This window comes from Prionailurus bengalensis, chromosome B4 (genome assembly GCF_016509475.1).
Source record: "Prionailurus bengalensis isolate Pbe53 chromosome B4, Fcat_Pben_1.1_paternal_pri, whole genome shotgun sequence".
Taxonomy (NCBI): Eukaryota; Metazoa; Chordata; class Mammalia; order Carnivora; family Felidae; genus Prionailurus; species Prionailurus bengalensis.
Window position 1 is genome coordinate 60563952 of NC_057358.1, and position 24293 is coordinate 60588244.

Below are 24293 nucleotides of genomic sequence, written 5' to 3' on the forward strand. Positions count from 1 at the left end.
GTCATGAACACTGGGTTTCTTCCCTTTTTACATGCATTTGCTGTGTGAGACATTGTGAATTTGTTAAATGTTGAACTTCTGATCTCCTTCCTTCTTTAAAACTCAAGATAATGTATACAGTCCTCTGTATTTAAGGACAAAGAATGACTGTATTACTTTTAAATGTTTATTTTGAGTGAAAGCGAGGGAGGGGCAGAGAGAGAGGGGGAGAGAGAATTCCAAGCAGGCTCCGCACTGTCAGTGCAGAGCCCGACATGGGGCTCCATGTCACAAACAGTGAGATCATGACCTGAGCCCAAATCAAGAGTCAGATGTTTAACCGACTAAGCCACTCAGGCACCCCAGAATGAGTGTACTTTTTATCTTCAAAATCGTACCTGTGGATATTTGAAGGGAAGTCAAGTGTGTAGTTTAAAAATTGTCGTCTTTAACATTGATATGGCTCATTTCACAAAAATATAATTCTCTGAACTTACTTCATTATGATTTATGAAGTCTGGTCATGTTTCACTGGTTTTGTTTTTGTTTTTTTCCTTTCCATAAGTGGAAATCTATTCCATGTAATTTCTAGGAGTTGAACAGCAGGGAGGTGAAGATCCACTAAAGGTAAATTTTTGCAAGGCTAACTTTTCCCTTTTGCACTATTTATACTTGCTTTTACTTTCCTTCCCAAGTCTCTCAGTTCTTACACTTAGCCTCTGATGTATGTCTGTCCTCTAATGTTTTATACAGATGATACTTCCAAGTTCCTGCCAGAAAAATTCTGGGAAAACCCTTACCTTACCTTCCAGGTCTCTCTTTGCTCCCATGATGTGTCTTTGTTCTCCCAGGCCACCAGCACCATCGGACCTCCCTTTCCCCCACCCAAGGGCAGGTCCTAGCCAGTCTCCTCACCGACGTCTCCCCAGCAGCCCAGACTTAGTCTTCCTGCCTAATACCAGGACTGCCCCGTGACCTCTGTTTCCAGGCTGTAGGGCACCGCCAGGCAAAGTGACGAATCACTGCTCCCTTTCATCAGACTAATAGGTAACAATTCATCTCCCGTGGACTTCCTAACCCATTTCCTTCCATGACTATTACAATATTTTTTCACAGTTTTCAAGTCTCAGGCTATACTCCCCGACTGACTTTGTAAGGATGACATCATCGCCTTCTTTTGTTGAAAAGATGTGGGTCAGGGGTCACAAAGCCGTTGCCTAGAGGAGCCATTGAAATGACTAAAATGGATGTGGTGGCAGGCTGGGACTGTGGTGAACCGCAGGGTGCCAGCCACGCCTCAGGTGTGGGTAGCAGCAATTGTTGGCCTATGGAAGCTGGGGCCCAGTTGGCCCATGTTCTGTGTTCTCTAGAAGAATCAGATCTCTGATTTTCTAGGTGAAATCTCTGCAAGTCTCAGTCACAGTGTTTGAAACTCTCTATAGGCCGACAAAATAAATAGGACACCTAGTCATCGTGGTTCTCAAGCTCCGCTTTCCTTCCCTCCCCCCCCAATGTATTTCATATTTCAGTATTTTCACTGGCCACCATTTATTGTCTCCAGGGCCACTCATTTTCTTTCTTGCCTCAGGGAGAGGGGCAGAGAGAGAGGGAGAGAGAATCCCAAGCAGGTGTTCAGTTGTTTCCTCTCCACTCCCTTTTATTTGCATTAAAATATTCAGAATGTCCTTTCCTAAAAAAAACCTAACACAGTAGGTGCTTCTTATCCACAAGGTATGTATTCCAAGACCTCAAGTGGATGCCTGAAACCACAGATAGTACTGAACCCTGTATATGCTATTTTTTCCCCTATATGTACATACTTATGGTTAAAGTTTAACTTATAAATTAGGCATGGTGAGAGATTAATTATAACCACTGATAATAAAATAGGACAATTATGACAATATGTTGTAATAAGTTAAATGAATGTGGTCTCAAAATTCTTCCCGTGCTGTACCCCCCTTCTTGTGAGGATGTGAGATGATAAAATGCTTGTGTGGTGACATGAAGTGAGGAGAGGTATCCTATGCATATTACTTCTCCAAGACTCTCTCACTGGCCCTCTCTGCACACTTTTGCTGTTGGTTATGGTGGCCTGCTGTGTGTGTTCTGCTGGGACATCAAAGTCAGCATATTCCAATGGGATTCATTGTGTCACTGCTTTCCAATCCCAGCTCTTTGAACTGACTTACAATTTCATTAACGGTGCCACTATTTTTTCAGACATTTAGGTTCAAAGCTTTGGAGCTGACTTTGAGTTCTTTTTCAGGTCTGTCGTTTGAGTCACCAAGTCCTATTTTCTCTGTCCAAAGTATAGCTGGTATTAGTAGCTTGCTTTCTTCTTGACTTGACTTGGAGGTGCCTGACTTCTGAATTAGGATACAGATGGCCGTCTCCCTTCACCTCTGTGCATCTGTAATAATTTATATGAAACACAGTTCTAACTGTGCCAGTCACTGGTTCAGAAAACCTCAAAACCTCTTGGTTACTTATCCGTCCAGCTTCCTCACCACTGCTCATTGAGAGCTTTTAGGATCCAGTCCCATTGAGTCCTCTTAGCCTCCTTTCTCATTGCCTTTCACACATCCTACACTCCAGCCAGAGCTACTGCTGTTCCCTGAACGCCCCCACCCTTGAGCCCCCCTGCTCCTGTTTCCTTTGTCTGAAATTCTCTTTTTGCTTCTCCCAATCCTTCCTCTGGCATATTGAAGTCCTAAACATTGTCCGGTCTTACATCATACCTGTTACCTCCTTAAAAGGCTCCCCTTATCTACCCTCATTTATTTTTCCCACCTGATTTTTCTCCTAGCATTTCATTTGACTGTCTCATGTGACACTTATCATTATATTATGTTCTATTACATTATAGATCATTAGTAAACCCCTCCTCTCTCCTACTGGACTTTTTTTCCCAGAGACTGTGCCCTGTTATTAATTTTTAACCCCCCATAGCATGTGACCCAGTAGTAGGCTCTGAATACATACTTTAAATGAAAACTTTCAGGTTCTTAATAATTAAAACATGAAACCATTGGATTTTCCCCTTTTAAAACTCAACAGATTAGGATTCATGAAGTTGCTTGTGCTAAATGCCATGTTTGGCACATGGTAGTCTAAGGAAAAAAAATCTGTCTCTCACTTGAATGCGTTTTAAATAGCCAAGAAGATTAGTTCTGTGACTGTTCAAAGACAGCTGATTCTCCTGCTGTTTGCAAAATATGGATGATGTATTATCCCACAGCAGGGGTAGTTTTTCTTCTGAAGTACCATTATAGACAGAAATTGGCAGGAACTCATGTGAGGCAAAAAGTCTTTAGGACAACACTCAATTTAGAGTCATCCCTTAGTGGGGGAAGAAAAGAGGTGGTACCTCAAAGTTGAGCTTTAGTTTTGAGAGGGAGATTTTCACTTTTAATTAGGGACAGTAACTTAAAAACAATCACGATGACAACTTTTTGGGGGGAGCTTGCTGAGTGCCAAGCTCTTTCTCTGAATTAGCTTGCTGCATTTTCACACAGTAGGTGTGGAGTATGTTATGTGCATTTTATGGATAAGGGCCCTGAAGCACAGAGAAGTTAAGGAAGTGTGTTTTAGACCACACAGCTGGAGAGTGGTGGGGCTGGGAATCACCCTAACCTGCTTATTCTAGAGCCCACCCTGACCTCTTTATACTATTAGGGGGAGTTGGAAGGGGAAAGTCTGGAACATTTGTTACCTGTGCCTGTTCCTATGACCTAAATATGACTTTAGAAGTCCAGGGCCCAGTTTCTGTTTCTGCCCCAAAGATAATTTTACAGCATCCTTAAATAGTGTCTCTCAGGTTGTTTTCCATATTACTTAATGTCAGTAGAATAGAAAAGCATGCTGGTTTTGTTCACTGCACGGTGGGGTATCTATATCAACAAGAGGCAGGAAAAAATTTCACCACCTGAATTTTAAAGGTGAACTAAAATTGTTAAATTGTACTGCCAATGCAGCCAGACTGTGGGATACTCTGCAGGACAAATCCAGTTTCTTCAACCTAGCAATCTTCAAGGAGAAAGAAAAGAGATGAAGGGGGAAACCTGTAGATTAAAAAATTCTTAACAGACCTATCAGTCAACCATAGTGGTAAACCCTGATGAGATCCTAATGCAAACAAACAAGTGGTTTTTTAAAATATGACTATTAGGGGTGACAGCGTGGCTCAGTTGGTTAAGTATCTGACTCTTGATCTCAGCTCAGGTCATGATCTCATGCTTCATGAGTTTGAGCCCCATGTTCGGCTCTGTGCTGGCAGCATGGAGCCTGCTTGGGATTCTCTCTTTCTCTCTCTCTGCCCCTCCCCCGCTCACATATGCACACGTGCACACTATCTCTGTCTCTCCAAATAAATTAAAAAAATAAATAAAACATGACTTTCAAAGGGCCATTGGAAATGTGATCATTGACTGGAAATGCGATGGTATTGAAATAGAAATTCCTTTTCCTAACATTAAGAATTAATTACTAATTTTAGGATAATAGTCTTAAACTTATGTTATTTTTTAGAGACATATACTGAAATATTTGTGGAAGAAATGATACAGGTTCTGGGACTTGCCTCGAGGTAATATGGGAGGTATGGGTGGGAGAGAACATAGATGAACAGTACTGACCATGAGGAGTGATTGTTGAAGCTGGTAATGGGTGCATGGCATTCATTGTATTAATCCACTTATGTTTGTAGATCTTTAAAATTGTCCATAATAAAAACTTGTGGAAAAAAAGAGCTGGTAAATTCAACGTGTGGTACTATTTTTAAGTCAGAGAGGGTTGATTAGCCTCCCTGAGGTTTTATCCTCGTCAGGACACTAAGACCTAAGATAAAGTTTATATCCTTTTATCATTATGGAGAAATTCTACATTATAAAAAATTTGAAGGGCAATGGAAATGTAGTAAAGTTTGCTTTCAGTTGAGATTTTATTTCCCCTTACGAGAAGACATTGAATGTATCCATAGTTGCCTCAAAAAGCCAAAGTCGATCTTTATATCACGACAAAGGAGGGCTGGTAGGGTCCTGATGGGAAAGAGGAATCATCAGTGTTGGCCAGGCAGTTAATCAAATGTAGCAAGAGTAGCATCAGAAGTTATTTTTTTGTGTTTTTTGGGTCCTAGGGAGGTTTTATTCTTAATCCCATTAGGCACTTTTATATTCTTTTTACTTGTTGACTATTTAAAATCAAGGTTTATAGGGAAAATGTACTTTTTCTTATAATGACATGGTATGTTGTGTATGACAGCTTAATTGTAACTTGATTATGTTTATTCACTTATTCCTGTAGAATGTAAGGCTGCCAATACTATGTGTTTCTTTACCAAGCTCATCTCTTTCAACCTCTTAAATGTGTTAAGTGTTCCAGAGCTTCTGGAAACTTACCTTGTCAGTGACCACTTATAAACAGATGAAGCTCCCCCATGAATGAGCCCGGGCTATTTCCTGAACTTTCCAGCCCCGTTTTTCCAATTACCTCGGATGCATTCACCCCATGGTTCCAGGGCATTGTGATCTCAATGCGATCAGAGTTTAATTATCATTGCTCCCCTTCCCCCCCCATCCCAACACATACACTTGATTTTATATTCTCTTCTGAATTCCCTGTCACCACAAGTCAGAAACCATAGAGTCATCATTGACCTCTGTTCCTTCATGACTGATGAGTGTCCTAAATGCTTTTCTCAGCTTTCCTCTCCCTGTCACTGCCAAGCTCAGGCCTTCAGGAACCGGTAGCTGCACCCCTGCGGCAAATTCATCCTCTGATGATGCCTTCTGAAAGAGCTTTTTGAAGTGCAAATTTGATTGTTTTCTCCTGCTTTAAAACCTTCTGCAGTATCTCTAAACTTTTGAGCCAGGGTACTGCTGTCATTAAATTTGTGAGCCTCTCCTCCAGTACATGTATTATATAATTAACATATACATATACATATACATAATACATGTATTATATAATTAACATATACATTATCACACTAACATATTAGATATTGTAAACACAAAAGTAGGAATTCAAAGGACATAAAACTATGTTTGAAAAATAGTTTTATCTTCATTAATGTTCAGTGTTCTAATTTTTGGCATTTTTTTTCTGAGTGATAATTTTAGTGAGAATAATATGATTGCATTTGCTGCCTTAGTTTTAAAAATCTATTTCCACTTTGTGATACACTAATTACGCTGTTTCTAAGTTCAGTTTATTCATATACTTATTTTTTCAGTTGTCATCATTGAAAAAATTAGTTTATCTTAAGTACATGTGGATCCAAATGGGAGACATGCATTGTTCACTGCTTGTTCATTTTTATCCATCAGCTGCACAAAGGTTTGGTTGAAATCAGCCAGTAAATTGTAACCTAGTGCAGTATTCAGAGTGGTTAAGAACAGACCTTCTAGGGTTCAGTTATGTAGATTAGAATCCTGTCTTGTTTATGTACCAGATTGGAATTTGTATAATCTGTGTCTCAGTCTCTGTATCTCTGAAATAAGATTATTGTAATAATTATAGTCTCTGCATCAGGGATAGTGTTAAAGACTGAGCGATTAACACACATCGAGCCCTGAGAACAGTGCCTGACCCAATAAACAGTAAGCCCTCAATACATGGCAACTATTATTTGCCCTTTTAAGAAAGAACTTCAATCATTTCTTTATGAAAGAATGGGAACATGCTGCGTTTTCCTATTTTTAATAGGACTTTAAAAACTAAAAGTCCTAATTTTGTCACTTTTTTTTTTGGGGGGGGACAGAGAGCGACAGAGCATGAACGGGGGAGGGGCAGAGAGAGAGGGAGACACAGAATCGGAAACAGGCTCCAGGCTCTGAGCCATCAGCCCAGAGCCTGACGCGGGGCTCGAACTCCCGGACCGCGAGATCGTGACCTGGCTGAAGTCGGACGCTTAACCGACTGCGCCACCCAGGCGCCCCAAAAGTCCTAATTTTGTAAGTTGTAAGGCAGATTAGAAAATTCTGTGTCTACATTTTTAGAGAGTACAGATAGGAGCAGTTGATGGATGTGACATTATTTGCGAGGAAAATGTCATAACGATGGAAATATTTTCAAAGTTCTGTTTTCCGAATGCACATGTTTCTTTGAGAAAACTTTCTCACTGTGACAATGTCATCTTTAGAGGGACAAGGACTACTGTATGGTTGTGTGGTTTGAACAGTAGAGGTATCAGATTCACGAGTTTCTGTTCACTTGCGCTTATTACCTTATTGATACTATCATCCATCTGTGGGTCCTATAAAACCACTTGTCCATTTCATGGAGGTTGTTTTGGTTAAATTATAATAACATAATCCGTCCATCCACATGCCTGGGTATATGTAAAATGTAATACTTTGCAGTCGTTGGCAGGACACCAGGAATGGAGGATGCCTCATGGCAGTGGAGCTCCCAGGCTTCCTTCAGAAACCTCTTTTGTGTGACTAGCTGGCTTCAATCCATTCATGAAATTACTAGTAAAATCTGGTCTTCCTTCCTTAGAAATAGGAAGTCTGGCATTATCTACCGTGCAATGGACATAGTTGGCATGGCCCACTGACCATGTCTTCTGATCCAACTGTTGAGGGCGCCATGTTGAGCTATAACTCCGCTTTTGTACTCACTGCCCCTCAGTCTAGAAGCCTCTCCTCCCTATTCCCCACGCACCTCCATCACCTCAGTTATTCTTGTGCTCAGGTCTAAATGTTTTATATAGGGGTAGAGTATAGATATTTTGAATTCTGTTGTTTTCACTTGAAGGTGTATTTTGTTTCTCCATGGTCTTCAGTATGACGTTTATTGTCCCTTTAACAGTGGATATTCAAATATTTCCAGTTACTTACTGTTATGTAGGATTCTGTTATGAACATCTTTTTGCATATTACTTTTTGCTTTAGGCACATATTTCCTGCAGATAAATTTGTTGGAGGAATTACTGACTCTTACTACAATAGAGCCTAAATGCTTTCCTAAAAGATTCATATTAAATATAGTGCTGCTAACAATGAATGACCAGCAGTTTCACTACAGCATTGAAACTGAGCATTGGGCATTTTTGTTTGGTATATGTAAAATGGTAACTTGGGGCTGCTAAATAGGCATTTTTGTTACCATTGCAAATAACATTTTTCCCATGTTTTTGTTGATATTTTTTTTCCCCGTGAGACTGGGGTTTGGATTTATTTTTTTCTGTAAGGTGTAAACACTTAAATTTGTATTATATAGTACATAATAATCATTTCCTTTATCCAATATGGAGTTTCTATTAACTTCTCTAATAAAAAGACTGCTGTAATATTATTTTGCCCATTTGTCAAATGGGAAACTTAGGTTAAGTAATTTGATCATGTAGCCAAAAATTTAAACCCAGGCTGATCTGTCCCTTATTCTACACTGTTAGTCATCATGCTCCCTTTGGCAGAAATACTCTTTATTGTAAAATTATAAAATATAGGGGCGCCTGGGTGGCTCTGTCGGTTAAGCGTCCGACTTCAGCTCAGGTCATGATCTCACGGTTCGTGGGTTCGAGCCCCGCGTCGGGCTCTGTGCTGACAGCTTGGAGCCTGGAGCCTGCTTCAGATTCTGTGACTCCTTCTCTCTCTGCCCTCCCCCACTCGCACTCTGTCTCTCTCAAAAATAAATAAAACGTTAAAATAATTTAAAAAATTATAAAATATAGATAAGCAAACAGGAAAATAAAATCACATTCATCTGAAATTCTGCCATGCAGAGAATACCACTGTGAGCAGGTTGGAGTATGATCGTGTATCCAGAGAAAGGCAGAAGACCCAGCAGGGACCCTGGGCATGGGGGAAGTTTTGAAAAAACGTGTGTACCTCTCTCTTTATCCCACACACCTCACCCCTGTCTAAAGATATGGACTTGTAGACTACTGTAGGCTCAGTGATGAAGGAGAAGGTGTTGAAAACCATAGACAGTATCCTTCCTGACGTTTAATGTATATGTTTACAAAAAATGGATCAACTAATACATCATGAATGTCCTGTGTCATTAACCATTGGTAATCACCTCTACAACTTTGGCCTGCTTAATAGTCTGTTTGATGGATGTACCTCAGTGGCACTATTGTTAGACATTTAAATGGTTGCCATTTTTTTTCTTATAAATAATATTGTGAATATTATATATATAAATTATTTGCTCATTTGCCCAATTTATTTACTTTAGCTTAAATAATATGACACGCTAGGTCAAAGGCTAAAAGACTTTTCGGGCTTTTGTAAACCATTGCCAGTGCCATTCTACCCTGGAAAAAAGCGTCTTCCAATGTGGCTCTGTTACAATAAGAAAACAGGCCAAGAAAGAGAGAGGTTTTTTTCTTTTAATAATTTCTTATAATTCACTAGCTTAATTCTTAGGACATGTTGGTCAACCCACATGTATTTCTAAAATACACGTGATGCAGAGATCATGGCCCTAGTCTGACAATGAAAATAGATTGATTCTGCGTGGGGCAATTTAAGGGAAAGAGTCCTTACTGTTCTGCTGGGTCAGCAGTGACAGAGTTCATTAGAGGCCAGCCTACTTTCCAGAGCTATGATGAGCGCCCTGGGGTATGTTGGTTCACAGAGTTCTACTGCCATGATAACGTGTTATATACCAATGGACTGAAGTCATTGTTTGTATTCAAACAATTACTATACAAATTCACATTAGTTCAGAATGCTCTTTAAGAATGCTTGTGGGATCAGAGTGATTTTTTGAGTGATATTTGCGGTAACACGTTAGTTAATGATATAGGTAGAAGTACTTGGTTCTATAACATTTCTTGGGTGTGGGGGCCGAGATTTTAGGGCCGTGCAGTTGTTTCTCCTACACCTTCAATAGGGATAGAACATATTTCAGAACATTTATAGAATATTTTTCCCACTGAGGACATGACTGACTATAATCAGCAATCTCTGATTTCTATAAAACTATGCTTATGCTCCAAGAAATGTGTAAGTAATGGGAATGTCTACTCTAAACTTCCTGCCCAAAATTTAATTGAAGTCAACTGTTTAAAATACATTGTTGGGTAAAATTCACATTATAGCCCATAATATTTGTTATGTAAAGTTGGAATATATTGTTATGTAAAATTTAACTTCAGCCCATGATAGTTTTTGTATGAAAAAGTGTTTGCAACAAAGGACAGTTGGTGTGTTAGGAAACTGAGCCATGTTCATTCCTTCACACTCGCCCCACCGTCTCATGTCACAAGCAACTGTGCATGTTTATTTTTATATAAAACTTCATGGCAGGCCTTAGTCATTTCAATCAATTCAGTCAAAACTTTCAAAGAATAACAACTTTTGAATTCCAAAATTGCTTAGAATCTTTGAGTTAGAATCTTTCTGTGGGAAGCAAAAAAATAATTTGCCAGTGTTGGCCAAGAAAGCTGTGCATGAAAATGTTAAAATAAAAAAAAAAAAAGGCAAGCCATTACTAAACGCTACAAATATGATTGTGAAGCAACATGTTAATTTAAAACCATGTGGGCTTTATTTGATGTAATAAGGCAGTACACACTGCAAATACTGAGATCTTGGAACCCTACTGGAAATCTGACTACATTGAATTTGATGTTGGCTTAGAAAATGGGTTCACTGAAGATTTTGGCACATCAGAGATTATCAGATTATCCACTCAGCTAGTATTTACCGCGTGGTGCTCGGTATTGTGAGAACACTGTATGATGTACACTGAACCCTTTTAGAGCATAAGGATGGATTCCAAGCCATTTGTCCAACCTCAGATTTGCAAATATACTACAACATGTAATTTCTTCAACTCTTTAGTGTCTATTTTTTTGGCTAAGAGCCTTCCCTTTCTTGTACCGCTTAACTTGATCTTTACTTCTATCATTAGCCCTAGCCTTGAGCTTTTTTTTCTGAGCATCCCAGAAAGAAATAAGTTTTAAGTCTGTTCATATGAGTTACTTTATAGGCAGAACACAAAGCCGTGCTGGAATACGGATGTTTATGGTTGACTGGCCCTATGTAACTACCCAGACAGCCCACCCTTATGATTTAAATTGCTTCTCAGCTAAGCTAGTACTACTTGTCAGGGACCTTGAACCTAAAATTTGAAAATGCCAAGGGTCTATTTGAAAGAATCCATTCTTTGATAACAAAGTCTTCTTGAGGAGGCAAAATGCACTTCTGGAATATTTAAACAGTGAAAATCAATATGTGATTAAATGCCCAAATGAATGAATAGGTCAAAACACTCAATCCCGTTGGCAGTGAGAAAAGGAGAATACGAGAGATTTGATTGAGCAAGACAGGAGAATTGGCTACAAATACGGTTTTGAGCATGGTTAGGCATCAAACTAACTTGTTTGATTGTAACGCCTGCACTCTGTTTCCAGTCACAGGGAGCCAGGATTTTGGACATAGGCCTAAACAGCTCTGAAGTGCATGGTGTAAACCTTTATCCCATTTGGGTACCCCTGCAACTTTAGGCTCTCTGTAAAGTCATTTTGGATCCTGTAATCTATGTCCTGTAGCACTTTCACACCTTTAATATACAGCTTTACTTTAGTCTTTTGAGTACCTCTTTCCCCTGGGATTCTGGGGATCCAGTACTCACATGAAGTACAAATTATATCCCACAATATTGAGCACAGAGATTTGGCCTTTGCCGTGGATGTGGTGTTGATAATAGAAGAGAAAATGGAGTACAGAGTGAGTATGGCTCAGAAGCAGGAATAGAGGTGATGTGAGAGGGAGAAACAGGCTATCCTTGTTACATGAAAGACTGAAAATAAAAGGGGGTAAGATTTGAAAAGTAGCTAAAGGATAAGATGAGAAAGGTCTTGAATGTCAAAGTCAAGGATTTGGTCTTGACTCTGTAGACACTGTGAGCCAATGAAAGACTAGCCTGACTGAAAAGATGGCTATGACCATCTCTATCTAAATGTGAAGTTGGTGATGAGTAACTTGGCAGTACATATATTTTCCCTTTGTTTTATTTGGGTTGTGTAAACCTGTCTTTCAGTACAAAAGAGCACTGGGTTACATTTAGGTGACACATTTCCTCCAGACATCCTGGTGAACTAAAGGAAGTGGTGGGGATGATTCACTAGGGGACGTCTTCCTGATCCATGCAGCGATTGGTATCTGGACACAGTTGTTCTTGCCAGGCTGTGAAGAAGTCTTTCCATAATTTCTGTGGATGTTTGCTCTGCCTTTTCCCAAGACTTGGGAAACCAAGCACAGGATGAGACTAGATGGGAACAAATTTGGAAGATTTAGGGTCCCTGGTAAGTCTTTATTCAGAAGTCTTTTTGAAAGTCCTAAAGTGTCTAGACAGGCCTTAGCTTACCAAAGGGAAGATAGGCATTGGTCAGTTTGGTTCTTTGATTACCTTGGTTAAAAAAAAAAAAAAAGTATTTTGGATTTTTATATTCCCCATACCCCCACGGTAAGCCTAATCTTAGAATCAGAAGATTGTTGCAAGTCTGTGGAAGTCCTTTATATAAATATATATATTTATGATATATGTATGTATGATATATATATTTATGATATATATGTGATATATATCAGATATATCTGATATATACCTGATATATCTGATATATATATATCTGATATATATCTGATATATATATATATGATGTATGTATACTGATATATACATATGATGTATGTACATCATATGATGTATGTATATCTGATATATATCTGATATATATATGATGTATGTAAATAAGTACCTTATTTTAGGTACCTTATCCTAAACTGTGCAGAGGTATACTTTACTGCCTTTTCCTAACATTTCTAACCTACAAACCTGTTGAGATTTCTTTTTATTATCTGTAACTTTAAAAATTATTATCAGTATAGCACAGAGATTAAGAATACCAGCTCTGTACCCAAATTGCCCAAGTTCTGATCCTGATTTTTCCACTCAATAGCAATGTGACTTTGGGCAAATTATTTAACTCCCCTACCTCAGTTTCCTCATCTGTAATATGGAGATAATCATTTACTTTGAGCATTTTTTCCAGAATTAAATGAATGAATTCATTGTTCATTTACTAAAAGTAAAGCCTTTAGAGTGGTCCCTAGTACATAAATTCCCAATAAATATTATCTATTATTGTAAATGAGAAAATTAAAGCAGCTAAAGGTCAAGTGACTTAGGTAGTTATCTAGCAAGATGGTTAAACCAGGATTAGTGTTTCTTATTTCAAGATTTAGTCAACTGAGTGTATTTAACTGGTCGACTGTACTATACTGATATAGAGACCAGAGGTCAGGAAATTTTTTCTTAAAGGGACAGATCAGTTAATAAGTATTTTATACTTTGCAGGACTTACAGTCTCTTCTACAACTACTCAGCTCTGTCATTGTGTCTTGCAGAAGCTGTAATTGATAAGGTATGGCTGTGTTCCAGTAAAACTTTATTTATAAAAACAGGTTGCAGACTGTTTGTGTAGACCTATGCTTCAGATGCTTAAGTTATACCTGAATAGAGACTTTGCATTCCATTTAGTTTTAATCTATGAAATAGGTATTGCTGTGGGAAAGGAAGGCAGAAGAAAAAACAAATTTCCCTACAGCCCATTGACAAGTTCTTGAGACAGGCAGAGTGACATTCCTCTGCAAGCTCGGGTGCCTTGATGACACTTTGCTAGGGGCAAAAGGGAATCTGAACTTAACATTATCCTGACCCTCAGCATCCTGTAAGTCTGTCTACTTGAACATATAAAAAAATCCTTTGGAAACTTCTTTTATGTCTGCCCGCCTTCCCCTCCCCCTCCCCATATATGTTGGCAGTCTTACTGCAAGCTTATGGCCCCCTGATATACACCTGAAGGCCCTCAGATGAGACCTTTTGAGTAATCAAAGGGACTGAGTTTTTACTAAACAGTAGTAAATGACCTTTTCCAAGCAATAGCTAGCCCCCTCAAGGTCCTGGAAACCTTGTTTCCAAATTCTTTGGAGGAGGCTTACCCCCTCCCAACTTGAAGCTATATAACCAGTCACCTGACCCAATTCCAGTGCAGCTCTTTCTGCCCATGGGTTCTGTCCCTGTGCTTTAATAAAATCACCTTTTTGCACCGAATCTCAAGAATTCTTTCTTGGCTGTAGGCTCTGAACCCTAACACCTCAAACTACAACCCAGGTATTGTTATAATAAACAATAACTTCGCCTCCAAATGATTATGTTTAATATGTTATTCTCAGTTGTGATGGTCATGCTTGAGAAGATCTAAAGGATTTAGAAAGTCACCAATAGTAATAAATGTGTTTTCCCATCTCAAAGAGATGTATAGAAGTTGCTGATGTAATGGCCTGGAGGATTTTTCTTAGAATTTGAAATCTGTGATTTGGGCAGGATGATAAGGGTTGTTTTATTAAAAGAACACAAATACAGACTGTTGTTTGGTTTTTTGTCTTTTTTTTTTTTTTTTTGTAATTTCTGTGTAGGAAAAATATGTGAGTCAGATAACATGCTATTTGTAATTATCCTTGTCATTACACAACAGGTTTTTCTGCTAGGAATGTTGTTTGCATGGGTTTGGATGTTTTTCTGGCTTACTTTTCAGTTTAATAAAGTGTTCTTTTTAAATTAAACTTGTCAGTGAACCTTTTTTGTGAGTGGCTTTGTTGGTTAGTTCATATTTATAACTTAGGTCTGTTTCTGAGGAAATGACTACATTCTCTTGCATTCGATCAAAACTGTGTAACAAAGGACATCTTTGACTTACTTAAACAAGGCTCATGATGGAAACTCAAAAAACCCAATGGTTCATGTTTATAAATGTTTTTATGTATTCAGTCTTGGTTGGGCCAAATAATCAGAGCTCTGTGCAGAGGGAGGGATTGAAAATACTCAGTGCTTCTCAATTGAATAGAATCGTCTGGAGCAAGTTCAGGGAACACTTTCTTACAATTCTCTTTAAAATTATTTTATTTTATATGTTTTGAATTGGGTCTTATAGAATATAGGTATGTATTTTTTTTCTTCTCTTTAAACCTGTTCCACTGATTTTTCTGTCCTCATTTGTACCTGATAGGCCCTGACCTATGGTGAAGTCTAAACCTTGCACGTGTAATTTCTAGCAACGAGGCTCATGGGGATTGGGAAGGGGCCTGGGGACGTAGCTGACTCACAGAAACCCTCTGTGTCTTCCTCCCTGCTGGAGGCCTCTCTTTCTCCACCTCTGGAACATCCTCAGGTTGTCCCCACTGTAGTCTTGTCCCTCACTGTTGATCCCTTCCTTCTGCTGTTGGTTGCAGGGCGGGACTTGAAAGCACAGGCGAGGCTCTTGCCTGCTCAGACATGGGTTGACCTGGGCTCTGGGACCCCGCGTAGAACTCACATTCCCCCACGAAGGCCCTGTTAGAAATGGTGTTTTCTAACAGGATTTTGGTGTGATGATGATTTTATATCTGTTCGGTTATGAACTCATTGGGATTTTCTGTGCTAGTTGCTAATGTAATCATCAATTTCAGCCCTTTCATGAGCTCTCAAGGAAACCCCTTCCCTAACCCCAATCTTGGATCTAAGTCTACAACAGACAAGAGAGAAGCTGCTGTACTTGCTGCCACACGTCGCTCACTCCTGCCTTTCTCAGAAGCACCTATGGAGTAGGGTTCCTAAACACTCATGTGGAAAGCTGTTGACTAATACAACTGTTTACTTTTGGAGCACAGACTAGTCTTAAAATTAGGCTGGCTTATGCGTGCATCATTAATCGCTTAAAATTCACCTGGATTGGTGTGTCTGTGTGGGTCATACATGAAGCCAGCTTTAGGGGAGACAGAATGGGCAGATGCTTACCTGAGTGGAGAGATTTCTTTAAGACAGCCACTATCCCCCATTCATACCTGAAATTCTGTTGTCAGTAATGCATTTTATTTCCGTGTTAAGCACCTGCCTCTTTTGAAGGTCTTTTTCAAATGCAAATGTCCTTAGGAAGGATATGCGTTAAGCTGTTTGAGCCACAGATCTGATCCTATTCTTTCCTTCCTTCCTTAAACATCTGGGGTCACTGGCTCCTCAAAAGGACAGATTAAAGAAGGAAGGAACCACACTGCTCCTTCATAATTTTATCCGGGACTGGCTCTGACTATATATAGATTTGAGAAACACATGTAAGGTAACATATCTGGTATTTAACTTGGAGATACTTTTGCTTTCTCATTTGAGTAGTGAGCACCTCTAAAGGAACTTCTATTCCTAAATATTCCTTAATGACCAAAATATGTTATTACTGTAATGGTGAGGATATACATGCCCGTACATATAGTACTGGAAATTTTTTTTCTAAGTATTTGTTATTTACAGGAGGTAAGGAAATCAGTCAAGTCTAATTGCAAGCCTAGAAAACGGTATATATGTTTCTGCCATATTGTCTGCATATTGGTTGGTCTTGTTGGACAAGAAAATAATTTCCTTTTTTTTTTTTTTTTTTAACCTTAGCCACCAAATATTGTCAAGTTTTCATTTGTTCATTTACTCAACAAACATTCATAGAGTACCTAACATGTGCCAGGTACTTTGTGCTATAAAAATGAATGATGGTGGCTTTCTGCTGAAACTCAGGCTTCAAGGAATATTTGAGGTTGTCCAGCAACTGGGGAAGTAAGGAAGAAGGAGAAGGGAATGCTAGGGGCAAGGGGAGGAAAAAAGGGGGAGGAAGCAAAGAAAGAACTGGAAGGAAGTTAGTTAAATCTGTTGGTCCTTAACACATTTTCATGTTTTTAATTACACATGTGTTATCTAGTTTGATGCTCTTTGCTTATACAATACTTGACCATCTATAGGCTATATTTTTTTATGGTGTGCTATAATTTGAAATTAATTTTATCTTTTTTATATTTGTTTCTTTTCAGTATAGAAGAATTTTATGGATCAGTTTGCTAAGAAGTACATGGAAAATTTGAAGAGCTGAAGAAAAAAAATCACTATTAAACTTGCTTTTAAAAATGTGAGTAAACTTTCTCCTCTGCATTGTTTATTTCCAACACTTGTAAAGCCTGTAATTACCTTTCTGTATATTGAGTGTGTAAATTTTTTCCCAGTAGTAAAGTTACTCGACTGTGTCCGTCTACTCATTAAGTCTGTGACAATTGATGACCCACCCCCCTCTGGAAAAGTTTTTCAATTCTAAAAGTGCTATGACTAACATAGGTGACTGTAGAATTTAGATGTGTTATGGCAGTCAGTGAGCAAATCTGGTTGGCAGCGAGAAGAAAAACACAGACCTGCTAGCACAGAAAAAGCACCACCCTCTTCTCAATCCTTGATGGCTCTTTGTCCCACAGACCATCTCAGTGTTGTATTGAAGCCAGTGGGAATTGGGTCAACCCCTTAATGACCCTGTACGTTTAGAAACATGAGGTGTTTTCACATAAGCTTATTTACTCTCTTCCTCCCCGTTATACTTGTTCAGTAATAATAATACTTAGCTATTTGTTGAGCATCTTCCAAGTGATAGGTACTTGATTCATTCAATTCAATCAGTATTCATTTAACAAATACTTTTTCAAGTGTTTGCAACGTGCCAGGCACTGCTCTGATACTATGACCTTATATTGTCATGGCAATCTTGCAAGGTTGGAGTTAACATTTCAGTGATCTGCATGAGGATACTAAGGTTCAGAGAAGGGTAGGGAGTTTGCTGACCGGTACACAACTGTTAAGTGGCAAAACCCACTGTGTGAATTTGGTGCTGACATTTTTTGATTGGCCATATCCTATGTAAGTGGTGTTTAAAATGCTCTTCTTGGCACTGCTTTTGGTAGGAGACTAGAACCTTCTGGGTTGTATTCTTAACAGGAATATGAGCCTAATCCTTCTAAAGTTTGGCCATAGTCACAAGGAAGGAAATTAGAGCAATATCCTCCCACTTTTGAGAGGTAGCTTTGGTACCTAGATGGGGAGTTAAGAGATAAAATGTCCAGTCCCAGACCTTCCATGGATTTCCTGTGTGCCCTTGAGATAGTTAACATACATGGGAAACAGTTACTTTTATTTATGCCAACTGAGGAGAGCAGACCAGACGTTCTCTGGGGTCTCTTTCAGTCAGCTCTTTATGGAAATAAATTATGAAGGAAAGTGCACAAATCATAAGTGGATGGCTTGAGGGAATAATTGTCACAAAATGGACACACCTTTGCAACAGCACCCAGAATAACAAAATTGCCGGCACCCCAGAACCCTCCTCTTCTAATGTTCCTGGAGGTAACTGATTCCATGCTTTCTAATGCCATTGATAAGTTTGCCTGTTGAAAAAATTCGTGTGAATAGAATCATGTACTATATATTCTTTTGTGTCTGGCTTATTTTTCTTACTGTATTTGTGAAATTCTTCTAAAGTATTGCATAAGTTTGTTTTATTTCATTCTCCTTGCTCTTAATGGTATTCAATTATATATCTCTTTTTTTTTTTTTTTAATTTTTTTTTCAACGTTTTTTATTTATTTTTGGGACAGAGAGAGACAGAGCATGAACGGGGGAGGGGCAGAGAGAGAGGGAGACACAGAATCGGAAACAGGCTCCAGGCTCTGAGCCATCAGCCCAGAGCCTGACGCGGGGCTCGAACTCCCGGACCGCGAGATCGTGACCTGGCTGAAGTCGGACGCTTAACCGACTGCGCCACCCAGGCGCCCCACTTTTTTTTTTTTTTTTTTTTTAATTTAACGTTTATTTATTTTTGAGACAGGGAGAGACAGCATGAATGGGGGAGGGTCAGAGAGAGAGGGAGACACAGAATCTGAAACAGGCTCCAGGCTCCGAGCTGTCAGCACAGAGCCCGACGCGGGGCTCGAACTCACAGACTGCGAGATCATGACCTGAGCCGAAGTCAGATGCCCAACCGACTGAGCCACCCAGGCGCCCCTATATATCTCTTTTAAAGTTGCTGGACATTTAGGTGCTATCCAGTTTGGATGAATAACGAATAGTGCTTTGATGAATATTTTTGCACATATCTTCTGGTGTTTGTATTTTGTTCAGAGACTACTCAGTGATTTAGATTCTGCAGATCTGGGGAGTGATGTTGAACTAAATAAATGTCTTTGAAAGCAGACAAGTTGATTTTAGGTAGCCAGGTGATTTGTCTGGCTCAGCCTGATGGTCCAGACATGCTAGTCAGAAACAGATAAAGATGCTTTTGTATATTGCTCTTATAGATTGAGAGTGTGGCCAAGTGGAAGCCTTCCTTGATACGTGTGTGGTGTGGTAAGGCTTGCTCTTCTGGCAGAGAAGGGCTTTGGTTGGGTCCAGGAAATGGTTACAGAGGGGAAGAGGCAGTAAATCCAGAAAAGAGAGATGTCTAGGCTACCCTAGAAATGATTAGGAGATCTCATCAACCTGATCAAGGGCCTTAAAAACTGACAACCCAGGGGAAGAATCTGTATTGTGAGACTGAAGAGTTTGGGGAGATGAATAAAGAAATAAATAATGAGGGGCGCCTGGGTGGCTCAGTCGCTTAAGCTTCTGACTCTTGGTCTTGGCTCAGGTCACGATCTCATGGTTCATGGGATCGAGCCCCACATCAGGGCGAAAGCTGCTTGGGATTATGTCGCTCTGCCCCTCCCCCACCCACTTCCCTCCCCTCTTCTCAAAAATAAATAAACTTAAAAAAAAAAAAAGAATTATTGTTGCAGGCAGGCAGGCTGAATCTCAGAAGGAGCTCTCAAAGCATTTTCTGAACGAATTTATTCTAATGTTGGTCAAATTTCTTTTTAAGTCTAATTTTGTTTTGAGGAAGCTTTGAAAAACCAGTTCCTACTGTATGAATCTTGAGCCGACCCGGACTTAATCAATAGAATTACCAAACTAGGAAACAAATGTATTTTCAAACAAATGTGGGGTGTGGGCGTGAGGGTCTTGCCGTGCGGCCATTCTGTGTTCAGGTCACAGCTCCTGCCTCTTCCGACCATCTCCCCAGGTTAGCTCTTTCCTCTGTAAAGTAGGGATATTAATGTGCTTACCTAATAGGTTTGCTGTGACAGTTTACTGCCGTAATGTCTGCAGTGTGCATTTGGGTGTGTTGTACTGGTACGAAAAATGACAGCCATTATTCTTACTATTTTTCGGAATCTTCTTATGGATGTTGCCTGTTTGACTCAGTAGCTGAGACTTCATAAGAGTTTTCAGGTGATTTTTTTAAAAACATAAGACTAGCTAGTTTCTTTTTTAAGTATGGTGAACACTAATAAGTATTTTTCGACTTGCCTCGCCTTGAACTGAAATCAGAGGAAAGACGAAAGGAAACATTTGTCCATGTGTTCTTGGCCAGGCCCTCCCCAGGGTGAGTCAGTGAAGACACTGTTGGTTGTTGGAACTCCTTTACTCGGTTAATTCAAGAAGAAGCCAGTGGAGCTGAGATTCATGGGGAAGTTGGGTCATTTCGGACAAAGGAAAATCCGAATTTTTGTTGGACTCTCAATTCTTGGCAGGCATTTTGCAAATGTAAATAAGGTGTCCTTATTTACCAGGGGACTGTGGTGAGAGGCTCTGTGGGTGACTTACTACATACCACCACACCCAGTATAGGGTATGCTTCCCAACTGGTTGTGGTTGGCCACGTCTTTTCACCCATTAGTGATTCTGTACTAGCTATTAAGACATATGGTATCGATTAAGCTTGATTTTGCCCTCGGTGAGATTATTTTTATTAAAAAAATTTTGTTTTAAATTTATTTATTTTGAGAGAGGGAGAAATAGCTTGAGCAGGGGAGGGACAGAAAGAGAGGGAGAGAGACAGAAGCCCAAGCAGGCCCCTCGCTGTCAATGTGGAGCCTGATGTGGGGCTTGAACTCACAAGCCATGAGATCATGACCTGAGCTGAAATCAAGAGTCGGACGCTCAGCCAGCTGAGCCACTCAGACGCCCCTGACCTCGGCGAGATTATGATCAAACAAATGAATACTCTAGTGTTCTGAAAAAACTTTTAGAGTGATTTGAGCAAGGAGAACAATTTATCCAAAACTCTGAAATTCTACTTCTGATTTTTCTAGTACTAGCTTTGGCACTTCTGGTATATAATTTGCCATGGGCCTCTGTTTCCTCATCTATAAAATCAGGAATGGTTTAGATTGGTACTTTGAGGCAGAGGGGAGTTCTGTGAATCCTCTAAATGTCATACCTAGTTTGGGAGTGTGTTTTGTTTTTTTTTTTTTAGGGAGAGTATGCGAGCAGGGGAGAGGGGCAGAGGGAGAGAGAAAATCTTAAGCAGACTTAAGCTCAGTGTGAGATCATTGACCTGAGCCAAAACCAAGAGTCGGTTGCTCAGCTGACTGAGCCACCCCAGCGCCCCAATATTTATATTTTTCTAAATGCTAGATTCTTTGACAGGTTCATTCCAAGTCAGAGGATCCTTTGACAGCATATGTTGGTACTTACGATAGTAGATGAAGGAGCAGTTTTAAGATATGACCTAAGTTCACCAAATAGTTACTATCCATATCAGATAAAACATTAAATGACTAAAGTGAGGTAACTGATTTAAGGTTGTAAGAGTATATCTACATTTATTTTCACAGCATTTGCTTTAACAAGCTCTAATACACATGCTCTATTCATGAAAGGGTGTATATATATATATCAACTACACAAATATATAAGACATGTATTTAAATATATGGCATGGCTAGATTATGAAAGCTGTATTTGGCTTTCTCTCATATCTCTATTTAAATTCCCACTTCCCACATTACATCTTTGGGAGTGTCACCCTGCCCCCAAAATTGGGTTTGTTTTGTTGTTCCTGATGTCAAAGCAAATATTTACTAAAAAACATTGAATAATTGTCATAGAAATTAAATATTGGATTAATTAAATTAATAAAATAAGTACCAAATAGTGTTATTACTTATTTTTTTGTTTATTTATTTATTTTGAGAGAGACAAGAGTGTGAGTGGGGGAGGAAGAGAGAGAGCGAGAGAGAGAGAGAGAGAGAGAGAGAGAGAGAGAGAATCCCAAGCAGGCTCCGCATTGTTGGAGCCAAGCCGATGTGGGGGTCGATCCCATGAACTGTGAGATCTTGACACCTGAGCTGAAATCAAGAGTTGGACACTCATCCGACTGAGCCACCCAGGCGCCCCTACTTAATTATTACTTTTAAGTTCCGACCTCGATCCTCTTATACCCAGGGGTATCTACATGCAGCTGATGCAGGAGGGCTTATAGGAAAGAATTAAACCAAAAACTTTGGGATGTTTGTACTTTCCGGCATTTAGATGTTCTGGCAACTGGCAAACAAGAAGTATCATTTGTCTCAGAGCCCAGGCAACACCCTTCTCTCTACATTGTGCTCATGGTTCTTGAGGTCACGGGATGGTGGTGGTGAAAGCTGTCTGGTTATGCCACTTTGGAGGCTGGATGGACCCAGGCACAGGAATGAGGTGGGGCCTCTCATCTGGCTTTGTTACTGCCCTGTCTTCTTCAGGCTGACGAAGGCCGTGGGACTGTGCACTTTATTACTCAGGCTGCTTATATAATCGCTGCACCTTGTCATGTAGTGGTTTCTGAACAGGCATTTTGTAGCCGCTGAGATGATGTTGCCCCAAAGAAAAGCAGCCCTCGTAGCTCTGGCCCTTTGGGCTCTCTTTCTTCATACCCTGGTAGTCTTGTTCACTTTATCATATGGGGTTGATGTTTTCTACCTCCTGGGTAATTCTCAAAATACTGCTTGGGATTGGCAATCTTATTTGGAATCATGTGTCACATATGTGTTTTGTGTTTTATTGGTTCGTTATAACTTGAGACAATATGTAAATGAATTTCTTTCCATTAAAAGATTTTTATTTCCATTTTTTCCCCCTCTAGTGATCTCTCCCTCTTTTACCAAGTATCTAGGATCTCCTTTACAATCCAAGGGGGATGTGGTAGGGGTTTTAGAACTATTCCTTTAAGCAGAGGCTTCCTTTGTGTGTGAGGTGCAATGGAGTTGGAGGGTAGCTTGAAGCTATTTGCTAAGCCTTAGCAGTCTTTATTCTCAGTTGCTTTGTTTTTTCCCCACCCCTTTAGGAAATTGGCAGTCAGTGACTGATTTTTTTTCCCCTTCTTAATACAGATATGCACGGGTGTAACTTGGAGAGAAAGGAAATGTTTACACATTTTGCAAATAAATAACCAAATCATGTGGAGGGTGTGTGTGTGTGTGTGCACATGCATTGGCTCTATAACTGGACGGGTGGTGCTTTTAAGTGCTATGTGTTTGTTTAATTAGAAGAACTTAGCACTTCGGACCGCACTTTAGGCATATAGTTTCAGCAGTTTTTTAAGAAGGAAGAAGGTCCAAGGGAATTTTAGTGGATCTATGGTTTAATATTATGGCATTTTTTGAAATGCATGGTTCTGGCATCAGAATTTCAATTAGCCAAGGCTCTCCATGGCTTAGCGGGCAAGGAAGTGGGAGAAGGGATTTCAGTCGTTCTTAAATCTATTATTTAGCAGTAGCTGGAGGCTTTGTGCATCATAGTCAAAGAAATGAGGTTGCATCCCCAGGGTGTGTTTCGTGTTCCTGGAATACCCAAATGCTGCCTTCCCCCTGACGAGTCACAGCCCAGAGCTTGTTCAACCTAGAGGAGACTTAAATTAGGGGTGTGGTAATTTACAGCCACTGTAGCAGGACCCATTTAGTCTTTAGGCAAAACATAATACATGCTGTCTCTTAAGAAATTATGGTAGCTCTCAGAGCTTGAGAAAGCTTCAACAACTTGCTATTACCTCAAACTCCGGTATAATCCCTCGCCAATGACGGACTCCTCAGTACCATGCAATAATTATATTTGTCGTCTGTGTTTTAGTTTGTCTTTCAAAACACGAGTTGTCACTGTACCATCAGCTTTTCTTATTTTATATTTTTTTTCACTTTATTCCTTACCTTCATGGTAGTCATTATGTGCTTGGTTTTAGGTACGTGGCTATTTGATACTGGGATATTAAGAGATTTTAGACGAAAAGGTCATCAGCTGTCTTTCTGGGCTATTCTGGGCATTTTGTACTATATTTATTTTGGGTCCAGCTTTTCCTGCCCTTGATTTCTGATTAGCTGTTCCTCCTCCTGGCCGTGGCCTCTCATCTTGGTTGGAAGCTTTTCAATAGGTCTGAACTTGGATGACTGTTTTGTTTAACAAATAAACTTGATGTCAACCTTGGGGGGTAGAGACAGACACAGGATGGAACTCTGTCCATTAATGCTTCTGGTTCTAATGCAAGGAATTCCTGGAGCAGGGAAGCTAGTTTCCAGTACACCAATTTCCAGAAGTTGTTTCCTGCTTGAGGAGATTAGCCTTTACAATGGGAAATGTGAATCCTGGGCATTTGCAAAAGTTTT

The 24293-nt window shown here is 39.7% G+C and overlaps 1 protein-coding gene across 22 annotated transcripts in view; it reads left to right on the forward strand.

Moving 5' to 3' along the window:
* Positions 1-24293, forward strand: part of PPFIBP1 (PPFIA binding protein 1) — a 176425-nt gene that overhangs the window by 39684 nt on the left and 112448 nt on the right. For 19 of the 22 annotated variants that reach the window (XM_043561653.1, XM_043561660.1, XM_043561665.1 and 16 more), the window contains one exon: positions 16836-16930. The gene's annotated coding sequence lies outside the window, so the exon portion shown is untranslated. The remainder of the gene's footprint in view (positions 1-16835; positions 16931-24293) is intronic. The other 3 variants (XM_043561652.1, XM_043561656.1, XM_043561644.1) reach the window with 1 other exon arrangement.